General features: G+C 38.8%; 1 long non-coding RNA gene across 1 annotated transcript; it reads left to right on the top strand.

Annotated features, from left to right (window-relative positions):
* The first annotated feature begins 356 nt into the window (after window positions 1-356).
* Window positions 357-23,375, top strand: LOC308663536. Its single transcript, XR_014025430.1, has 4 exons — window positions 357-1,110; window positions 13,774-13,886; window positions 17,098-17,197; window positions 23,251-23,375. It is a non-coding gene; the product is annotated as an uncharacterized lncRNA (long non-coding RNA).
* Window positions 23,376-24,616: the final 1,241 nt, after the last annotated feature.

Below are 24,616 nucleotides of genomic sequence, written 5' to 3'. Positions count from 1 at the left end.
AAATATATAAACAAATAGTATTCTCATGGGAAATTAGTGAAACAGAAGTAAATCTATATTAGGAACTGTGGACTGATGAAAGTTGCAAATAAACACCAAAGGAAATTAAAGGACTAGACAGAAAAGAGTTAAAATGGCTAAGCCACCTATTACTTTTTTTTAATCTTAGAGATTTTTGAAATATTAATTAAACTCAAAACTGAGATTACCAAAATGTAAATATGAAAGGCCAATGAAGAACTGGTTCTGGATGCAATGGCTACAAGAAATTCTGGACAATGTGTCTTTGAGATTTACAAAGTAAACTGAAAACATTTAATGGTCAAGATTGTTCAAGAAGAATATAATGTCGGACTATTTGACCATGAATAAACTATTTGTTTGATAATTGTGGTAACTCCTAATTGACGTTTTGCAGAACTAGAATAAAAAAAGATGATTTCTGGATTGTGTATAGGTAAAAGACTATGGGAGGAAGAGTGTTTTTTAAAAAATAGTGAAAATTTAGAATATTAGTTTTTATGTTTGATATGATAAATGTTAGAAACCTCTTCTTTGTTATTGTCCTTGTTGCCTTTTTCTTTTCTACTTTTTTCTGTATCTTCTGAAGTTTTTCTTTTTTCTTCTGGTTTAGTTTTTCCTATGTTTCATAATTTAATCAAATTATTAGCAAAAGCATCCATAATGATATTCTTGAACTATTTCCAGGATACTTTTATATTTTATTTGCAAAGAATATAGAAAAAATACAGATATAAGGCACTAGATGTCGCTGTTTTATCAATAAGAATTTATATAACTAACAAAATAAGAATGTGCTTTGAGTTGTGCTTCCACTTTCATTGCACAATATATTGTGATTCTAAAAAAACATAGTAAAGCTTTTAAGTGCTATTAAGTGTCAGTGAAATCAATGAGATGCCTATCAGTGTTTTGTGTGAGAAAATACCAAGTTGTCCTTTCTTCCTGAAAGCTTGAGCATTGCATGTTTTTTCCCCTCTTTCTCCTATGAGCTTGCAGTGAAATACTACAATCAAGCCTTTTTTCATACCAGGTGAAATAAAATTCTTAAGAAATCTGCTGCTACTCTGCAACTTACACATAGACACTGTAAGTACACACACACAACTTACATAGACAACTAAAAATGAGGGTTTTTTATTGCCTTCTGGGTTAGCATCCACAAGTCATGTAAGGTTGATAAAACGTCTATGAATGGAAACAGTATAATTCTGAATTCTAAATTTTGGGCGAAACAATAACAATATGCTGCCACTTTTCCCAGATCTCTTTGAATAGAAGCAGATATCTTGCACTTTGCCTTATTCTGTATACGTCAAATTCCAAAATAAAATATAAATTACTTTTTCTTTATAAAACCATCTTTAAACAAAAATATAGCTCACTCACATTAAAGTTAGATCAAAATCCTTTATTATGCTCAATGACCTGAGGTAGGTACACTTTAGCAACAATATTCCAAGGAGGGAAATGGATACCTGTAATTCTGCAATTTACCTAACAGGATACAGAGGAGGAAAAGCTGGTAAGAGTTATGTATCAGACTCTTTGAAGTAGGTAAGACAAAAGGATTTGCAATAAATGTTTAATTGTTAAGTAAGTACAACGATGTATTAATGAATGGTAGTCTAGTAAAGTATTAAAATACTGATAGAATATTAGATAAAAATGTAATAAAATATATAAGTACAATAATAAAATTCTAACTAGGATACTTTGAGTATAATTGATAATGCTTAATATAATTTAGAATTATATAAAACGACAGGAGAAAGTAAGAGGAGGGAAAGAAAAATAAAACGATTCCAGGAGTTTGAGTTATCAGGTTGAATCTGAAGTTATCTCTTGCCTACTTTTAACTGGTGCAGTGACACGTTTAGCAACAATGTCAGTGATGTCAAAATTTTAGACTGAAAAGAGTGCATATAGAAATTGTGTGTTTTGCCCACCACTTGCAGTAAAATGGGAGTCATAATGTTTCAAAGCTCCTTGCAGAAGTTACAGTAAAGAAGGACATGTATTATTTTGATACCCACACAGTCACAAGAGCACAGGAGCTGAGCTATAGAGAAGTTGGCATACATGCCATACTGCAGCATCAAAGTTAAATTAAAATATTAGAGGCTTCAAAGAAGGTTTCCAGCAAGAAACCAATGCATTGCTATATTTATTAAAATGTCAAGCAAAGGATCAAAATTATGCTAATCAAAAACATTTTCAGGATAGAATGATCTGGTCTGCACATCATGCTAAGTCATGGCTTATTTCAGCCACGGTATTGCTGAATATGCTGTAGTTGGGTGGGTTCACATATAGTAAACCATAAGCCAAGGTTTAGGCAATTTCTGAGGAGTCAAAGACCATCACTTAGGACAGGGGAGTTAAACTGCTGGCCCGCAGGCCGGATGCATCATAGCGAAGCCGCACCCACCACATTGCCGGCAATGGCAAAAAAAGTCACGTCGCGACATGTCATGTGACGTTGCGAGTTTGACAACCCTGACAGGTCTTAATCCCGTCTCCCCAAAGTATGAAATCATATCTCTCTAATTTAGTTTTGTTGTTTTTTCCCATTGATTTTCGGCAAGGGCATCTCAATTTGCTGAGGGTGAGGATATGAAAGATATTCATGTCATAGGTTGCCACCCGCTATGAAACATGAAAGTATGGTTTCATTTTGCCTGTTTGGGCAGTGTGTGAGACCGAAAGCTCTCAATTTTTTTCTTAATGGCTACCTAAAACAGAGATGGGCCGTTGTGCTTAAATGTGATAGCTTACATAAAGTTTTCTTGGCAAGTTCTTTCACAAGTGCTTTGCCACAGTCTTTTTCCGAGGGCTTGTATACAGTGGCCTAAGGTTACCAGCTGGCTTTGTGCCTAAGGCAGGACTGGAATTCATCATCTCCTGGTTTCTAGCCTGGTGCCTTCATTACCATTCCAAAGTAGCATTGGTATAAGGCTAGTATTATACCACTAGTATGAACATTACTAATGAACATCAGTATTAATTTCAAATATTGTCTCCAATAGCTTGATAATTACTACCAACATTATCTCTCTCTCTTTTCATCTATCATAAATAGGATACGATCCTATAACTAGACTCCCTGACATAATGAGTTAATTTTTCAATACTTTCCAAAAAACTTGCTCTTTATATGTTTACATTTAAGAATCTTGATGAATTAGATTCTAGATTTGGATTAGAAGCCATTTATTCTTGGCCAGTTGCAAACATATATATTTAAAAAGATGAGGCTGTGAAAAAGTATAAATGATGAATTATGTGATTAAAAGTGAGAATAAATGCATACTATTCATTGAATGATGAGAACTTTATAACATTTAATTTGTCCCTTGCCTTTGTTTTCCATCTTGTCAGAAGATGAACTCAATGGAGCAGTGGCCATACATAGCCAGAATCTACTGTCAACAAGCAATTTGACAGTAAACACCCATTTACGAAAAATTCTCTGGTGTTTTTATTTGCCATCCCATTTTGTCTTGTTTTTTTCCTGGGCAAGTGAGCATACTTCCAAAGAAAGTGCAACATTGTGCATTTTTATTTTCCGATAATCCCTATGGGAAGTACGTGGGCCCAGAGGCATTCTTGTAAAACAAGATGTAGCTAGAGGCTCACAATTATTTTCCATTAAAAAAGTAACCTGGTTTAAAAAGTTTAAGTCAGCTGGGCAAAGATCCTAGTGTAGTCTGCAGGTACAGGTAGTCCTCAACTTACAAAACAATTCATTTAGTGACCATTCAAAGTTACAACAGCAGTGAAAAAAGTGATTTATGACAATTTTTTTACACTTATGAACTTTGCAGCATCTCTGTAATCATAAGATCAAAATTCAGACGCTTGGCAACTGGCTCATATTTATGATGGTTGCAATGTCCCGGGTTCATATGATCCCCTTTTATGACCTGGCAAGCAAAGTCAATGGGGAAACCAGATTCACGTAACAACTGGGTTACTAAATTATCATCTGCAGTGATTCACTTAACAACGGTGGCAAGAGAGGTCGTAAAATAGGCCAAAAGTCACTTAACAAATGTCTCACTTAACAACAGAAATTTTGGGCTCCATTGTGGTCGTAAATCGAGGACTACCTATATATTGTTCTCCATGGTGTCTATATGTGTTCCCTTGGGCTAGATGACCAGGCACCTTTTGTGCATTTAAAAAGATCTGGATTTTTAAAAAACGGAGGAATAGTGCATATAGTTACTTCTTCCCCTATCCTGTTGTAGAAAAACGCACAGATTGAGGTGGGGTGGGAGATCTCTGAAGAGCCACGAGATATGGAAACTCAAGGCGCAGGAAAGGTCTCTCATGAATGCCTTTCAGGGAGCCTAATACATTCATCCATTAATAGCTGCCATTACCCCTTTTCCCCTCAGATTTTATGTTTTGCATTATTTTCCTCACAATACCTGGGAAAAATGCACATGCAAAGCTCTGCGCCAGCCTCAAAAGTCACCTTTATTTCCAAGAAGGTCTCTGGACTCCACATACAGTCAAGAGGTATTCTTAGAAAATAAAACTGGTGGGTGGGTGGCTGCAGCCCAGAACTTTGTTTTGGAGTGTGTTTGTTGGTTAGAAAAAAAGAGACCAATATAAATGGAGAGTATAGAGAGCGTTCTGGAGAAAGTGGTGAAGAACAAATCAGATTGTTTGCTTTCTGTCCAATGGATGTTTGAGACTAATCAGGATCCATGGCCCCAATTCCATGTTATTGTTTCAGAATTTCAAACACTCTCCCACCAGAGCAGCAATTATATTTTCTAAACAGTTTCATTTTAAATAGAAAAGAGCAAGTGAGTGTGTTAGGACAACTACCTGGACTGGATCACAGTCCCATTGAAGAAAGACGATTAACTTGAAATAAACAAGTTCTTGCTTTCAAGATATAGTTGGAGCTAACTTTGGCAAGGTTGAGAATATTATAACTTTCCCCAATCCCCTGCTGGCCTCTAGATTGGACTGACCATCATGCTGGTTGGCTAAAGATGCTCAGAGATTTCTGCCCAACACATCTGGAGGGCTTCTCGTTGGGGAAGATGGAGAATATCGATTTCCAATGACTGCCTTGTAGCTATGCAAAATAAGAACATTTGGCAGAAGCGAAAGCCTTATGAGTAAATTCACTCTGCCAGAAACAAACTTCCCTTGGAGCTTTATAATCTTAACATTTCTCAAAAAGACTTCCCCAGAGTTCTACTGTAGACCATTTTGGTTCCAGAAACGGTTCTGCCAGAAAACAGAACATTAGCCCAACAGCTGATTTCTATTAATAAAGTTCCTTTAAAAAAACAAAACTACATTTATAGTGCTTGTTAAAAATCACGTCAAGTAGATGCATGTAAAATCAGAAACCTCGCATAAATGTATGTTCACTTTTGAAAGATGATAAGGAGTCTGGGACATTCCCCCAAAGCTAGGCAAAATGTAAGTGATTGCAACGGATAAATTTTCTAGACCCACATATTCAAAGAAGGATACAGTGTATCCCTAAATATCGAATAGGATCCCAAGTTATACCTATAACAATGATTAAGCTAATCCAAAGTGAAATTAATGTCAATCCAGTCATCCAGTGAGGGCAACTCCAGACCAAGAAAAGGTTTATTCTAAATTTTAAATTCCATAAGCAGCCACTAAAAGCAGATGTGCACATTTGTTCACTGATACAGAGGGAGCTTGTGTTACATTCCCTTAAATTTCAAGCTAACTTTGACGAATGGGTAGAGTGAGAGCAGCTCTGAGGAGATCAATCTGCAAGGTCCATGAGATGTAGGATTTGCAGAAAAAGGTGATTAATTAGTAAAATGAACTTCTGCCCACCCTCCCATTACTGCAAGAAGCTCAAGTGGGTGGCCATATTCCTTTCACCCTTGTTTTATTGTTGAGAGAAAGTGGCAAGCCCAAGATATGACTTGGAATTTGAATCCTGATCTAATCATGGTCCATCCACTCTAGCCACCAATACTGATTGCTGGGGGGACCCAGTCTATCACTCACTTTGTTAATCTGAATGATTTATGTCAATTCTGCTCCACTTTCTACCACTATCCTTACCACTTTCTACAGGGGGACAATCGAGGGCATCCTGTCATAGAGCATCACAGTCTGGTTTGGAAGCATCACTGCTTCAGACAGGAAGGTGGTGCAGAGAGTGGTGAGGATGGCTGAAAAGATCATCGGCAGTTCCCTCCCTCCCATCTAGGACATAGCACAGAAGTGTTGCTTGAACAGGTCCATAAGATTATCTGGGACACTACACAACCTCTTCACAACCTGTTTTCCCTGTTACCTTCTGGGAGCAGGCTTTGTGGTATCTGTAGCAGAACATCCAGATTCAGCCATAGTTTCATTCCATACAGCATTAACCTTGTAAACTCTCAAGCTTCCTCCTTCCATTATATATTCAAGATGGACAGTATTTAATATTTATTTGTTATGTATAAGTAGGGATGTGGGTCTATACATATGTTGTATATAGTATTTAGGTATGTGTTTCACTTTGAGAGTGGGCAACTAAATTCCATTTTTGATGTGTGCCCTTGTGCCCACAGTAAAAAAATGTCAATAAAGCTCATCTTGTCTTGTCCTGTCCTATCCTATCTTATCCTTTCAAGAGAACCTTTGGCTAAAAAAAGTAATTACAATAATTAACACATAGCATTCCCAAAGAGAAAAATCATTGATAGATACAGGATAATAACTTCCAGGTTATTTACATTTCTCCTATGGTACAAGTAATTCAGTCATTTTTACCACATATCCACAGATCAAACTGAAACTATAATTTTGTGAATGAGCTGGTATAAGGATGCAGACCTAGACTGCAAACCTCAAAGAACCACTAAATGAAAGCAAGGAGTACCGAAAACCAATTCTTTACTGCTGTCAAATTGCATTTTGAGGGGTTTTTTTCCCCCTACCTAACTCTAAACTAGGCCAGTAATGCTTATTAATAGAGATTTCTTGACCTTGTCCCTAATTAGTTCATTAGTTATAACTTGTTCACAATGAAACACAAACAAATTTTACTGACAATTGTGTATATTGATAATACATTTTTATAAAGTAATTTATTTTATAAAAATATATTATCAGTATACACAATGGTCGGTAAAATGAGGACCCAGATTGTTGGGGCAATTTGCTGACTCTAAGGGGAAGGCTGTAAAGCACTGTGAAGCAGTATATAGTTTTTCTGTTGCCTGTTGAGAGGAAAGGGGAGAAATACTTTGAAAATCGAGCAGTCTTAAAATGATGAGATCAGATGTATTTTGTGAAGTCTTGGGCTGATCTGTGAATTTCTGAATTTGTGGAATTCCCATTGAATTCGGTAAGACTGACAATCGGATGCTTGTACAGAAATGTAATAAACATCAGTGAAGAGCATTCTCTGACAAAAATCCAGCATCAGTTTATAAATTGTTACTGAAATGCCACTGTGAGATATTTTTTAAAGCACAGTCCAGCTTTCCATGCCCTCTTGATTTATATACCTCTATTGAAGCAAATGCTGCCCCCATCTCCAAAAAACAGAAGGAACATGAAATCTAGATTGCTTTATGAAATCCTGATGCTACTTAAGGTAATTTGAGAAATTGATAACATATTGCTTGAAATGACAGGATAAAATTTTGTTGTCAAAAACTGAAAAGTGACTTAGGTGATGGGTGGGATCCTTCAGTATTTGTTTAGAAATACTGAATTAGTTTTTATTTTATTTTTTTAAAAAAGTGTCCCTGGAAACTAAATGTATGGTGATTAAAAGCACATGTTTCTAAATTGATGTCCTGGAAAAAACCCAACTGCCTTAATGTCATGCAGCTTAATTTAATTCTCACTAATCGTAGAGTTTGCCAAAAGCCATGATGGTAGTGTGAGGTTTGGAGGCAGTGACTGAAAGGTTTGTGGTTGTATCTCAACCTTTAAAGTAAGAAATACAATTGCCCCTTCTCAATATCAAAACAGACATCTTCATTCCTTACAAGAAACTATTAGACATGGGTCATAGTTTTATAACAGCTTTCTTACAACTTTATAGATTTCTATGATATGATATCTCATTCCTTTCATGAAATATCATACCTCATGAAGCTGAAAACATCATCTCTTTTTACATAGCTGATTTAGAAATTCAGAAAAAGCATTTCTCCTACAACTTATTACTTGGAAGAAAAGAAATGTGAATATCTCAAGTAAGGCTAGAACAGTGATACCGAACCTATGACATGCATGTCAAAAGTGACACAGCAACATTATGGTGGCACGTCACCAACAACTGACAATAACACTTCTCGAAAGCACAGCCTATTATGCAATTTTTGGAGGCTGCATGAGAATGGGTTGTGTGCTCTCACGTGGCCTCTGGAGCCTCTGAAAGTCACAAGAAAAGGCCTCCAAAAATTGCATGGGAATGTGACATACTTTGGGGGGAGTTTTTGGAGGCTGCAGAGGCCACAGAAGAGCATTCTCCAAAGCCTCTTCAAAAATGAAGGTGTCCGAAGGCTTCGGAGCAGACTCAGATAGGTTGCAGGGGATTATCAACAAAAAGGGAACTACACTTGAAAATAAGTGGCATGCAGCTGTATTGGGCTGCGGGACAATTGCACTTTTCTCCAAGGCTTGCATACCTTGGGACATAATACAAGGTGGACTTTTTGAGTGGCAATGGTGGAGCTAGAGCTGAAATCAAGGCCTGGACATCAGACCCAGCCTCAGCAATGCTGTCAGGAGCCACTGTTCAAGGTAGACTAGATAGGGAGTGAGATAGAATTGTTCCTCTTTTGGTTGAGGGGGGCTGACATGCCAGCAGGGTCAAATTAGGCATTTTCCTAATTTTTGATCTACCAAGCCCAAAGGTTTCACCCTCACCAGACAGGAATATCTAAATGAAAAAAGGCAGAACATTTTGTTCAGCTTTGGTGAAGATTTAGAGATTTGCTCCCTACAACCGATAACAAATGTACTATTTGCTGAAAAATAATTCTTCAGAATTCAAATGGGTTCGTTTCAAATTCGGGAAAATCTATCTGGGGGAAGCACTGGTTGAAACCAAAGATTTTACCAGCACTTCCTTCTTCAAAACAAACAAACACTTGAAACAATTTTGCAGCTTAAAAAAAAGTTATGCATTTGTTTATAAAGAATAATCCCTGGGAAGCAACCCGATAATCTGACCGACACAATGTAAAAGAAAAGTTGAGAAAACAAACTCTTTAAGCCAAATAAACCTTTAGGAATGGTCATCAGGAGAGGAACAGAGCCAACAGCCAGGTGACAATGAACTAGGTGTATTGTCAGTCTTCCCCAAAAGAGTACAAATGATTGCTCAGGAAATTTCTAGGAGAAGAGGACAGAGACTAAAATTGACCTAAGGCCAACAGAATGAGTTTTACTGCTTCTTCTTGAACCTAACCCATTAACAGTTTCATTATTATTTCACAATTACAAGAAAACTACTGTAATTTTGACAACGGTACATTTCTCATGAGACAGGACATTTCCTATCGCCTCCGGTACAATATCAGTACACTGATTTTCACAGTAACCTTTTCTATACACACAAACAGTGGGAAGGAAACAATTTACTGTGGAAACAGTCTTAGAATGAGTTAGTTGAATCTATTTTAAAACATTAACAATTAGTTGTAGGGTTTTTATTTGGAATGTATCTTCTATTCATGTTCAATACTCCATAGCAGTAAAATTCGGAGCATATAACAAGAGAATTAAGACATGGTTTGGGTAGGAAAGGATGAGTCTCATAAGGTAAAACTATCAAAGTGGATTATCCACTATCAGTTCCTCACTTTGAGAACCACCATAGATTAAGTTAATAGATTTATAGCCATTCAAGAAAGTCTCTTTGTCTTTATTTTTAATGGCAAGTACAGTAGTCTTGTTTAGTAACCATAAATGACAACCAAGCCTAAACTGGTGAATGTTGCTGCAAACTTTGAAACTATTAGAGATCCCAATGATGGTTTTGGAGCTAGAAACATACTAAACCTAAAGTGATTCTTCAGAGGATTTGTAAGCCATCCAGAACAAGTTAAACCTTGTCTCTTATTTCACCCAAACTTCTCCCAAGACATTTGACTGAACTAAGGTCATTTGCTAACGCTAATGCACTCCTTACCAACTGCTGCTTTACCTGAACTTCACCTGAGTCATCCATAAAGGAGAAGAAAGTTGAATGTTTGTCTTCCCAATACTCTGGCTGCTCTCACTTAGCAATGGAATTTTGAATAACTGGAACAGGGGTAGAGCAATAATCTGTCAACAGTATTTTATAGGAACAGCCCATTTTGTTCAACAGGCTGACAGGATATATTCTGGAAGCTAAAAAAAAAACACCCAGATTGATGCAGTTGTTTTCTTCCACAGTTGTTCCTTAGCAGCAATTATCCCTTGAACAATGTTCCTAGTTGAAAAGGGTCCATTGAAGCCTACTTATTATTTTCAGTTCTTTTTTCCAATTACTATTTGTTCTCCAGAATGGCGGCGCGTTCACACGCAGCGGCTCTGAGCTCCTGGTACTGTTGTGTGGTGATTGGATTAATATATTCTATGAAAGCTTCTGTACTCTCAATCTCATGGGTGCTAAAACAAGTATCTTCAAAATTAAACATTGTCTCACTAACTTTCTAGACTTTTTGAAGGTAACAAGTAGTCAGACAGGGATTATTTGATGTACGCTGTATCTTTGTATTTTTAAAATACCAGCGACAAGCTTTCTCACCAAAGGTTTCTGAGCAAACTGTGAATAACGTTTATCTTTTATCAGATGCAAGTTTAAAAGCTTTTTTTTTTTTGCTGAACAGTTTTTCACTTGCTTAAATTGATTCTTCAGTCTAATGAAATAAGTATTTTATTTGTGTTTTATAGTAATGAGGCTGGGAGCTAAACAGCAAAAGCTGAAACAGCTTCTTATGTTACATCAATGTATATGCCTTAAGAAATGTGAACTGTAAACCAACAGATTCGTTGTGAAAAACTGCTAAATAGTTTTCCCATTTTTTTCCAAAGCAGTTGGCCAAATGGAATGATTAATTTATTACTGTTACTAAAAATGGGTAATATGAGCCAATTTGCTTACACTCCTATCAGAGCAATTTAAAAGGACCACAATTTATATAGCAAGCAATAATTGTAACCAAAGGTAATACTGTCTCTCTTTTGATTATCTTAGAGATCAGTGCTTGATGAATTAATGAAATAAATGTAAAAAGAACACTGTGCCACAAAAAGTTATAATAAGATTCAGTGATCTTCAGTGTATCCCAAATAATATTCTCAGAATTTTGGAAAACTTTAAGATAACTTATGTTTTATATAAGAATATTGTATAACTTTGACAAGAAAAAGTTGTTTACCAGTCATTAAATACTATAAAAGAATGAAAACTAAATAATATATAATGATGGATTAAAAATTGCCTCCCAATTGTGAATAGATATTGCTGGAGGAGAGTATGTTAATCTATGGCAGACATGTCAAACTTGCAATGTCACGTGACGTCGCACAATGTATTGGGACAGTTTTTCCATTGCCGGCAATGGGGTGGGCACAGCTTCCATGTGACTCATTGGGCCTGCAGGCCGGCAGTTTGACACCCCTGATCTATGGTGATATAAGTAGAAACACAATAATGCAGTACCCTTGACCTGTATCCTAGTGAGATAGTCCAGAAGTATGCTAAAATTAATAACATTTAAAATTGGTACAGAAATGCAGAATAATTGTCCCTGCCTTCACCCATTGATGATCATTCATCAGCTTAACAAAAACTATTACAATGCAAATACAAATGTAGTATTTCTGCAAGGCTATTTCATGATCTGGAAGCTCCTGGCCTGCTTTTAGAATATATGAAAAAACTCCATACTTATTATGAAATTGAGTTTGTGTTTCATTGTGCAAGCTAGAATTATCAGAATTATCATGTTTAGTTATCTCCCACTGTCTGTAGTAACTTAAGGATATGATTCTCATGAAATGTTATCTCAACTATCGTCTGGCCCCAAAACATTAAAAAATTGAATTTTCTATAAATATATTTCATTAAATATTAATGAAATAATTGGAGTACATTACAACCTAAAAATATTTGAAGTAGTTATTAAGAGAGAAATGAATACATTATTATTTTGATGCAACTCAGACTGTAGACTTTTTATTTCTACCTGCTTGCCTTTTCTCCTTACAGAATTTTGGTTAATTCTGCTAGCAAATCAATCCCACTGAAGCAATGAGAAATATAAATTATTTCAGGTTGATTATATTATTTTAACAGAAATTATACGTAGATAGCTTCTCAGTACCAGAGACCTATAAAACAAGGTCAGCTACATTAGTGTTGTGTGGGTGTGAGAACAGAAAGCAACTTTTTAATCTAAGAACACTACCCAACAAATCAAACCCAACCACAATACAAAATTAAAGGTTACCCCTATGCTGATCTGCAGGCAAAAATTCCATTGGATTTAATTTAATTGAAGTTGTTTCCATTACTTAAAGAATGGGAACCCTGTCCAGCACATCTAATATCTGTCTTTCCCTATAACTAAGTTAAATAGTGTTTAATTTTATAACTTTTTCATCTTCTAATTAACAGTCTATGGCAATCATGTTTTATTTCCACCAGACTTTTTATTGATGTGATAATAATAGTGTCTGCATTATGTATGATCAAAGTGTAGAATTCAAAGAGCATGCAATTTTTATGTATGGAATAACATACCATACCTATTTTAAAGGGATTTATTATGATTTGAAGTAATCCAGTATAATTTAAACTGGATTTAATTTATACTATTTATACTATGTGTCCTTTATATGTGGCATTTTCACTATTGTAAGCTATAGACCACATCTGTATATTATACAGTGATTTTAGGAAAGTATTTATATTAGTATTATAAACCAATAAAAATTGAAGTATTGGTGGACTGGAATATGCTTTATGCTGTATAACCTTTTTTTAAGTCTTCCATGTACTGCTGGGCCAAACTGTATTTCAAATTTGCCTTAAATTGAAGAAACTTCATCCAGTAGTAGTTCACTGAATTTTAATAATCCTGTCCATAGCTACTCCTGAAAAGTCTGATCCTAGGCAATGGCTAGGCCACAGGTCTGCAACCCGCGGCTCCGGAGCTGCATGCGGCTCTTTCAGCCGTCTCCTGTGACTCCCAGTCCTCTGCCATGTGAAGTCCAAAAAAAACAAAACAGTGGGACTAAAAAAGTTCAACCAATCAATTCAAATATGCAGGGTAGGTGCATATCTCGCCTTGGCTCCACTCTTCAGTCAAACCCTGTTCTGTGCATGCGCACATGTACACGCATGTGCACACATTTTTTGTGGCTCCCAGTTTTTCCTTTTGTGAGGGAACCGGTTCCGAGTGGCTCTTTCACTGTTTCAGGTTGCTGACCCCTGGGCTAGGCTATGAACTATTGGCAATTGTCACCACACATCTGATAACTGATCAAATACTGAAATATATACATAAGGTTATTGGGGTCCTCTGTAGATCTTTGGCATCATCCCTGAGATAGATAGGTAGACAAAGAAAAGTGAGAGAGAGAGAGAGAGAGAGAATCAGACAAATAAGTATGGGAGAAAATTGTTCATTTAATGAGAACTTAAATAACTTGCTTGTACAATTTATTTAAATAATTTATGAACTGAAACACACTTATTTGTACTGTACATCACACTTTTTTTTCTAGATTTCATCCCTATGATACTCTATGGAAGTGAAAGTTGTCCATTGAAGAAGCAGGAATAGGAATAAAACAGATGCTTTTGAACATTGGTGTTGGAGAAGCTTCCTGAGAATATAGTGGGTAATCAAGAAAACAAACAAATGGATCGTAGTACAAATTAACTCAGAATTCTTATTCAAGGCACAAATAACCAGGCTCAAATTATCCTACTTTGGATGTATTATGCAAAGTCATAACTCCCTGGCGTAGATTCTAATTCTGGGATAGGTAAAAGGAAAGAGATGAGGATAACCAGCAGCAAGGTGGATGGACTAAGTCAGTGTTTTTCAACCTTAACAACTTTAAGAGGCTGTGCTGGTTGGAAAATTCTGGGAGTTGAAGTTCATGCCTCTTAAAGTTGCCAGGTTGAGAACCACCAGACTAAGTTACAGTGATAATGAATGCACCATTAGAAACATAGGTCCAGAAGAGATCATCATGGGAGAAAAACCTCATTAATAGTCAACAACCTGATGGCAGATAATCATTTAATTTGTGTCTAGGTGATTTGTGAAATTGCACCAATGATGTTCTTATAACTTTTGGTTTGATTAACGTTCTTCTGAGCAAATAACAAATTGATGCAAATAACACAGTTTTGCATTTGGAGCCCCCTATCTCCCAAATGATCCAGTACATTGAAATATTACTGATTTTATGGGGGGGGGGAAAGATATGCATAAAGAACATTCCATTATAGAGGAAGGACTATCACAGGGGAAAGGGTGTAGATCTATGTCTCCCTAATGTCTGAGCCTAAGACAAGCACCAATGAGTTTTACAGAGAGAGATCCAAATTCAAGGGGCCAGGAGGAGGACCTTCTCTGCTGTTGCTCCTGCCCCCTGGAAAAATCTTGCCCCCTGATGTGAGGTTGGCCCCAACTCTGCTGTCCTTTCTTAAGGGCCAAAAGACCTGGCTCTGTCAGTTGGCCTGGGGCCCCAATGGAGGAACAGCAGAGTGGGCGGGATTGATCAAGTAAGAACAGATCCCACCTTCCCCCCATTCCACCCCGCCTTTCCCACATGTCCTTAAATTTTAATGTTTGACTTTAATTTATTCATGTTAATGTATAGATATAGACATATTTTAATGACTGCAAGCTGTCCAGAGTTACCATAGGGTAAGATGGGTGGCCAATAAATTGTATAAATGAAATAAATAATAAATAAAATAAGGAGAAAGCTCCTGAGTATGAGATGTTAAGCAGCAAGGTTGCCTTCTGGAGTCAGGAGTGCTCCATCACTTGAGATTTTTTTTTTAAAGTTGGATATCTGTTTGTCTGGGATGGTCTGAATTTTCTGCTCTGGGAAGGAAGTTGGACCAAAAAAGCTCAGCAGTCTCTTCCTATCCTAAGATTCTATGAGTTGCTTGCTTGCTGAGAGAATGTAGGAGTGTCAGACCATAGAAATTCAACTATGGGAACACACAGAAGAAGTGCTGAAATGTACTGTATGTCACAACAATGCAACACAAACTCTACCCCTTACACAATGGTAAATAATTTCATAATGCAAGTTATGAAAGCGGAGAACAACACCATTGAGGTTAGAGACAGTGCAATGGATGAAGCCTCTTTAACTATGCCCAGATATGTCATTTTTTTTACCCATACTATCATTACAGAAGCTCCTGGTTTTTATGTTGTGGGCTCTGGTGAGCCGGAATGAAGACACACGGTTGTTCAGAGAGTAACACATCCTTTATTAGTTATGACAGAGCTTAATCCGGGCCGTGCCCAGCCACTATATATATATATATATATATATATACAGTCCAACCCTCTAGCAGTAGCCAGTGGAATGGAACCCATGCTTCCCACCAAGGTAGACCAATTGCAAGGCTGGAGACGGTCTGTCTAGGTTTCAAGGGAGCCGTTGGCTCACGTGGTGTGGTACCACAAGCTCAGTACATAACACTGGTGATGGAATTCAATTCCATCTATGGGGTATGGAAAGCTCCACGATATCATATGGACCCCATCCTACCTCCAGTTATAGTGCTAACATCTAAATGTGTTATCTCAGTTTGTGCTATTGCTGCTGTTGGTCAAAAGGAGATAATATAATATCAGTGCAGGGACATCATAATGCCAGGAAGAAGACGTTATGACACTCACCCATCCCCAATTTTATTAGATTTGTTCTTTTTGTATAAAATATGCTGGGATGCTGGGGGGAAAAATCTTAATCTTTAGCCACATTTTATTTTCATGTATGCTTTCCTTAGACACCCTATACACATTTGTAAAAAATGGAAATGATGGATGACTGCAATCTCATTTTATTTGGAAATGTGCCAATAAAAACACAAAAGTGGTAGGTATCTTAAGAGATGAGATTAAATATGATGTTGGGGTATAAACTGGCACGCTGGAAGGAAGTCTGATATGTAAAATGGAAACTGCAGGGACCACACTTATTGATTTGTCGGTCACTTCCAACTTGTTGTGACCTAATGGACCTCACTAGTTTTCTACTGATAACTGAATGTTTTGTCAGTCCCTGCGATAGACTCTCAAACCCTTCCATTGTGCTCACTGGTCCAAAAATCTTTCTATTTTTGATTTTGCTAATTTATTTTACACGGGACACCAGCAGCTCTGATAACTCCTTCTCACTTCACAACACAAAATATGGAAACAGTTGGCTTGCCACATTGTGAAGAGAGGCTCCAGCTGACTGTGGCTTGCTTTCTCAGCAAAATGGTGCAATTACAGCTCCCCATCTGTGACCCTATCTCTCTAAGTAAGATGCTTCTGGTGTGCTTTGAGAGAGTGAATGAATTAAATCGCTTGGGTAGACCAAATCTACAGTCATGATGAATGCTTCAGTGGAATGACTTTGAAAGTATAAACTCTTGAACTGAGCCACAATTTTTTTTTTGCTGTGATTTGTATAAACATTTTACATCCTGCAAACTTGTGCTCCTACTAGGCTGAGATAAGATTAACTTATGGAGCTTGGAGCTTGGAAGTGGGCAGAAATAGCTTCGCTTATAACCTTCAAGCATGTTTTCACTCCTTCTTCGGCAGACCATTTTACATTTTATCTGCAGAAAAGCAATATCCTGTTGCAACATTAAAGGATTGCTGGGAAATTTAATAAACCCAATGTAACATTGGCACCCACTTCAACTTAAAGCATGGCATTTTACTGGCTCAGCCCTGTCAATGGGGGGGGAACTATAGCTGTTGATCTCTCACTATGACTTTTCAGTGCACTAAACAATTTTGCAGGACAACATGATATTCAATACAAATACTAATGTCAGGTCTTCATTTATTACAGGGCATTGAAAAAAATGGCTGTTTGAACTTTGGAGAAAAGTTTCAGCAAGAAGATAATGAATACTGGAGGACTTTGACCCCTCGTTTGTACCAGAGGAAAGGTTTGAAGGAAGATTATATTCTTAACTAGACCTAACTCGCAGAGAGGATATTATTAGCATTGCCCTTATTAGAGTGCAGGCAGTCCTCAACTTAAAACTATTTATTTATTTATTTATTTATTTATTTATTTATTTATTTATTTATTTATTTATTTATTTATTTAGTTTTTTATACCGCCCTATTCCCGAAGGACTCAGGGCGGTTTACAGGGCAATATTTAAAAGACAATATAAATTAAGATAAAAATAGAATTAAAAAGAATTAAATTAATAATAGCCCAACAATAAAACAATGTTAAAACTTAAAACTAAAAACCCCCTCAGTCCAGGCCAGATAGATCGAAAAGCCAGGTTTTCAGGTCCCGGCGAAACGAGCGCAGGTCGGGGGCAGTCCGGAGTTCCACAGGTAAATCATTCCAAAGGGCAGGCGCACCCACAGAGAATGCCCTCCCTCTGGGGATCACCCACCGGCATTCCCTGACCGGTGGCACCCTAAGGAGTCCCTCCCTATGGGAGCGCACAGGACAATGGGAAGTTGATGCCGGCAGCAGGTGTGCCCTTAGATAGTCCGGACCCAAGCCATTTAGTGAACATTCAAAGTTACAAAGGCACTGAAAAAAGAGAACTAACTGTTTTTTAAACTTAGGAACGTTGCAGCATCCCCATGGTCACATGATCAGAATTCAGATGCTTGGCAAGGGGTTCATATTTATGACGGTTGCAGTGTCCTGGAGTCATGTGATCAGCTTTTGCACCCTTCTGACAAGCAAAGTCAATGGGAAATCCAGATTCACTTAACAAATGCAATGATTCACTTAATGACTGTGGCAAGAAAAGTAATAAAATGGGGAAAATTCACTTAACAAATGTTTCACTTAGCAACATAAATTTTGGGCTCAGTTGTTGGAACTTGAAGACTACCTGTACAGAAAAAAAATGAAACTAAGAGAAAGGATTAATCTTTTAATACAAAAAGAAGTCAATGACTAAGTAGTAATGCTGACATAGGACAAGGCTTTCTGAAAGGTAATTTTACACTTAAAGAGCTAGTGTATCTCAAGATGACCTAATGAACACCCTAGGACAGGGGTAGGCAACCTTGGCTCTTTTATGACTCATGGACTTCAACTCCCAGAATTCCTGAGCCAGCTATGCTGGCTATGCTGGCTCAGGTATGCTGGCTCAGCTATGCTGGCTCAGGAATTCTGGGAGTTGAAGTCCATGAGTCATAAAAGAGCCGAGGTTGCCTACCCCTGCCCTAGGAGAATAGTAATCACTGGAACAATACTACCTTTTCTTGTGAGGGAACATTAACATCTTGGCATGTTCAGCATGGCTTCATGGCATGGGACCAGGATATCTGAGGAACTATATCTCCCCTAATTACATTAATTTATATGTTTATTGCTTTTTTACTTTTTTTGCTATGCACCGCCCAGCAGCATTTCTTGTGAGATGGGTGGCATATAGTTTTGATAAATAAATATGGCAATTATTATTTTGCTTCTATCAGCAGCACAACTAAGAGAGGTGAGTGGCTATTCACCACTCTTCCCATCTTGAATTTAACATGTGAAGGTAAAGAAAAGGGCTTCTTTCCTCTCCAAGTTAAGCTCTAGTTCTTCTTCCACAGCCAGTCCTTCATAGCCTGGAGAGGTCTATAGGCTTTGAAAATGTAAACTGCAAGCATTGGGTTAATGTTGCCAGAGCCTGATCATCCATAATAGCTTCTCTTTTATCTTATCTTTGTGTTCTGCAGCTTTTCTGCTGTTAATGAACCTCAATTTTAATATGCCAAGTAACCCAGTGTTAGTCTTCTGAGGAAGGGCTACAAACAAGTCAAGCTATTTCGCCCCACAGATCCACTGTTCTGGCCCTATGGGCTGCTCTCTCTTTCCAAATACCAGTAGCACATCAATCTGATAAAAATGTAAGTAGCTGAAGGAAGGTGAAGCCAGACTTTGGCCTCTTTAAACTGTCATGGCTGTATTTACTTAGCTTTTGAAATGTTCCCAAAATGTCCATTTATCTTTTTTCAGATCTGTTGAAGACAGTTTTCGAATCCAAAAAACATTCACATAGAATGATATTCAATACAAAATGACAGGATTTTGCCCATTCCAGGGATAAGAGGAGAAACTCTATAAAAACTACTTCACAAGAAGGAAGGGCAGAAAAGATTTTTTTTTCTTGCCACAGCAAAGATTTAATCCAGGCTATTTAGAATCTTAATATTCTGTGAATGAAAGTGAGGAGACCAAATGGAGTCTGATTCTTGGGATTAACCCTGAAATGTCCTTCAGCTCTTTAACATAATTGTTCTTATTCTTGTTAGCATAAACTGTTGTTGCCAATCAGATTGTAAACGTGAAGGGCTCAGAAAATAAGGCAATCTATTTTATTATTCCATTTCTGTATTTTTTTTTACATTTTTAACAAAATTCACAGAAAAAAATAGCACAACAGATAATGTAAAACTATCAATCAGCTCTATTAAGGGTATAAAAATAGCAGCCAATTAAAACATCATTCAGTTAAATAGGGCCCAAAGCACAGCAAAAGAAAAAACAAACCAGATCCATAGGATAAACATTAAACAAACAAACAGAGGCTTGCTTGTTGACAGATAGTTAATCAGAACTTTCAGTGTGTGAGCATAACCAAACTAAGAGTGATTCTTTCCCAAACCAGTAATAAATGCACAACAATGTATGGCAGGAGAAAATTTCTACAGAAGAACTCAACTCAACAGCAGGTTTGTATGGGAGAAAACAAAGGGGCCACAAGTAGATGCTTCTTGACCATTTTGATTTTTTTGACCTTCTAATGGTAAATAGTGGAATGGCATCACTGTAATAAGAGTTTAAAATGTGCTGCTTTAAATGAACTTTATTAAAACAGCAGCATCTTTATTCTACCTTGCACAAAAGATGTGCACGTCTTAATGAATAGTAGGAAATTGCTTACCCCGTAATGTAGTTCCAAACATTTCTTCTTCCAAACACGTAAAGCTGTATTGTTTATGCAACATTATAAGTTTCCATTGTTCTGCACCTTAATTTGTCAGCCTGCCCTGGCCTGGGACTCCTTCGGTGTCTTGGATTACAATTCTATCACACCAGTTTGTAAAATGAAGGCCATACTGGCTGAGGATGATGCTATAGCTGATCTTTTAATAAAGAAAAGCCTAATTGTAAGTGAGATTGTACGGTACCATATACAAGTAGTTCTCAACTTATGACCACAATTGTCCCTGGCATTACAGTAGTAAGTCATTGCAGTCATAAATTGAGGCACCTATAAGATTGTAAGTAATTTTCTGGACTTTTTCATGTTAAGCAAATGCCATAGTCATTAAGCAAATATGGTGCTCATTAAGTGAACATTGCAGTTGTTAAGTGAACCCATTCATTTGAATGGGTATTTTTTGTCAGAAACTGGCAAAAAACAAACAAACCCACAAATACAGTTGAAACTCAAAAAATTAGAATATCGTGCAAAAGTTCATTTATTTCAGTAATGCAACTTAAAAGGGGAAACTAATATATGAGATAGACTCATTACATGCAAAGCAAGATAGTTCAAGCCGTGATTTGTCATAATTGTAATGATTATGGCTTACAGCTCATGAAAACTCCAAATCCACAATCTCAGTAAATTAGAATATTACTTGCAATCAATAAAACAAGGAGTGTACATAGAACAATATCGGACCTCTGAAAAGTATAAGCATGCATATGTACTCAGTACTTGGTTTGGGCCCCTTTTGCAGTAATTACTGCCTCAATGCAGCGTGGCATGGAAGCTATCAGCCTGTGGCACTGCTGAGGTGTTATGGAAGACCAGGATGCTTCAATAGTGGCCTTCAGCTCTTCTGCATTGTTCGGTCTCATGTCTCTCATCTTTCTCTTGGCAATGCCCCATAGATTCTCTATGGGGTTCAGGTCAGGCAAGTTTGCTGGCCAATCAAGCACAGTAATGCCATTGAACCAGGTTTTGATGCTTTTGGCAGTGTGGGCAGGTGCCAAGTCCTGCTGGGAAATGAAGTCAGCATCCCCATAAAGCTCGTCTGCAGAAGGAAGCATGAAGTGCTCCAAAATCTCCTGGTAGACGGCTGCGTTGACCCTGGACTTAATGAAGCACAGTGGACCAACACCAGCAGATGACATGGCTCCCCAAATCAACACAGACTGTGGAAACTTCACACTGGACTTCAAGCATCTTGCAGTGTGTGCCTCTCCATTCTTCCTCCAGACTCTGGGTCCTTGGTTTCCAAATGAGATGCAAAAGTTGCTCTCATCAGAAAAGAGGACTTTGGACCACTGAGCAACAGACCAGGTCTGTTTTTCTTTAGCCCAGGTAAGACGCTTCTGACGTTTGTTGTTCAGGAGCGGCTTGCCAAGAGGAATATGACATTTGAAGCCCATGTCCAGGATCCGTCTGTGTGTGGTGGCTCTTGATGCACTGACTCCAGCCTCAGTCCACTCCTTGTGAAAGTTCCCAACACTTTTGAATGGCCTTTTCCTGACAATCCTCTCCAGGCTGCGGTCATCCCTGCTGCTTGTGCACCTTTTTCTTCCACACTTTTCCCTTCCACATAACTTTCTATTAATGTGCTTTGATACAGCACTTTGGGAACATCCAACCTCTTTTGCAATTACCTTTTGAGGCTTTCCCTCCTTATGGCGGGTGTCAATGATGGTTTTCTGCACAACTGTCAGGTCAGCAGTCTTCCCCATGATTGTGATTCCTACTGAACCAGACTGAGAGACCATTTAAAGGCTCAGGAACCCTTTGCAGGTGTTATGGCTTAATTAGCTGATTAGAGTGGGACACTTTGAGCCTAGAATATTGCACCTTTTCACAATATTCTAATTTTCTGAGATTGTGGATTTGGGGTTTTCATGAGCTGTAAGCCATAATCATCACAATTATGACAAATCACGGCTTGAACTATCTTGCTTTGCATGTAATGAGTGTATCTCATATATTAGTTTCCCCTTTTAAGTTGCATTACTGAAATAAATGAACTTTTGCACGATATTCTAATTTTTTGAGTTTCACCTGTACACGACTGCAGAATGCCGTAAAGCTGACTCATTTGACATACAGTCATGTGGCTGGGGGGTGGGGGGGGGAAAGCCTGATCATTTACAACAGTTGGGGGTGCTGCAAATCTGGCTTCCTGCATCCTAATTAAATACCCTGGACTCTTCAAAGAAAAGGTCCTTCATTCCTCTTTACAGTATCCATTTTGTTTCTTGAAGAATACCTCTACATTCCTTCTTCTGAAGGCTAAAGATAGACAGTGCTCTCAATTTCTTCCCACACGTCTCCTTGTTTCTAACCCTCTGACCATCTTTGAAGTCTACAAAACAGGTGATCTCAAAAGTTGACTGGTAGCAACCATCCAGCATTTCAGAAATAGGACCTTCTTCTTTTGCCTTGCCAGGATATATTAAGGCCTGGGACATCCTACTCATAAGTATATGTTCTATTACAGATTACCAGGATGTTATATAGTTATATAGATCTTGAGTTACTTTCTGTGCTCCAGTTGTGCTTCTGGGGAAATTGAACATTTTTTTAAAAAAAAAATGATTGTTTTTGCAAACAGGCACAGGAGAGTATGAAATAGTGGGGAACAGGAGTGAATCTATTTCACTTAATGCAGTCAATGCGCCTGCTATATGAGGGGAGCAGCTGAAACTGCTGACAAGAGAGAGCTGGATTGCACCTTTCAGTTATGCTCCTACGGTTATGTGAACTGTTTTATTGCAATCAGAAATCAACTTCTTTATCCTCAGTTACCAAAACTTATTTCTGGGATGCTTAACTATCACTGTTTTCTTTCTGTGGATTCTTAATGAATCTCTGAATGATCAGTGGTGCTATCAAAATTAAAGGAATCCTGGGCAAAATACTCTACTGAGACATTCAGTTACAACCTAAGACTCTTTTAGTATAGTTTGGAGGCTCTTCTTTGTTTGTTAAAATATGCTGCCCATTTTAGGATTTACATTACAGTCTTTACATGTTTCCTATCTCATCAGGGCAGAAAACTGCATATGAGTTTTCAGCAATCCTAGTGTCAAATCCTCGTCTTCGCCGGATCACAAGCACACGAGAAAAACCACGACGAAGTACGGATGACTGGAAAGAGTACCTTTAATAGCAGGATCTCTAAACATGAATAAAGTCAGCGTTGGGAATCACTCGTCCCAACGCTCCTTTTAAATGTCTTTACTAATTGGGTAATAGTCCCACCCAACAGCCCCACCCGTCAGCCCCACCTTCCTCTACGCAGACCAGCATCTGCGTAAAACTCCACCCCTTCATCCTGTCGCCCCACGCCCCGCTTCCGCCTCTGGCGCCAAAGTCCATACAGCGTGTAAGAAGGTGTAAGTACAATATCTCCCCCCCTCACCCCCTGGAATCCCTAACGTGCTCCCCTCCACCAACCCGGTGTCTTGGCCCACACCCGTTTCAAGCCGCCGCACAGCTGTTACGGCTGGCGTGGCTTCCCCATGCGTGGCAAGGCCCGCTGCCGGCCACCGATCAGCCGTGCGAGCAGGCGCAGCCTTGGTGTTGACGCCCGGGGTCCTCGTTAGCCACCGATCAGCTGGTTGAGCCGGCCGCCGATCAGCTGTGAGAGCAGGGGCGGCTCCGGCGATGTCGGCCGAGGTTCCTGGTAGCCGCCAAGCAGCTGATCGGACTGTTGCGGCCGGAGCTTCCCTCGGCCGCGGATCAGCTGTTAAGAACCGAGCAGCTGTCAGGCGCGGCTTCGGCTGTGGCTGCGGGCTGCGGGCAGCGACCGGAACTCCCTCCCGGCGAACATGTCGAGCCCAAGGGGCTCGACAGTCGGCCCCTCCTACCAAGGCTCCTCCTGGAAGGCAAGACGTAGAAGTCAAACAAGCACCAAGGAGAGCAGCAGTTTCCCCTCGACCCTCCCCCGAGGGTTTACTAGGGTGCCTCTGGTGGAACGCCTTGACTAGTCTAGGGGCTTGAACGTTCGATTCCGCCACCCAGGATGCCTCAGTAATCGGATACCCCTTCCAAAGCACTAGGTATTGCAGTCGCCCTCTCCGCCTCCTGGAGTCTAGAACCTCCTGTATCTCATATTGTCCATCACCTACGGGGCCCGGCCCTACTGGCTCCCCCCCGACAGGAACAGGGGCTGGTTTTAACAGGCTGCTGTGAAACACGGGATGCACCTTGCCCAGAAATTTAGGCAACCGGAGACGCACCGTGACCGGGTTGATGACGTGGGTGACCTGAAAGGGGCCTATATACTTAGGGCCGAGTTTCTTGCTAGGTATCTGTAACCTCAAGTATTTTGTGGACAAGTACACCCAGTCCCCGACCCCTGGGGTGTGGAACGGTTGACGCTTCTTATCTGCTTGGGCCTTTACGATACTG

This window comes from Vipera berus, assembly GCF_964194415.1.
Source record: "Vipera berus genome assembly, chromosome: 2".
Lineage (NCBI taxonomy): Eukaryota > Metazoa > Chordata > Lepidosauria > Squamata > Viperidae > Vipera > Vipera berus.
This window is presented reverse-complemented; position numbering and strand designations above follow the sequence as displayed.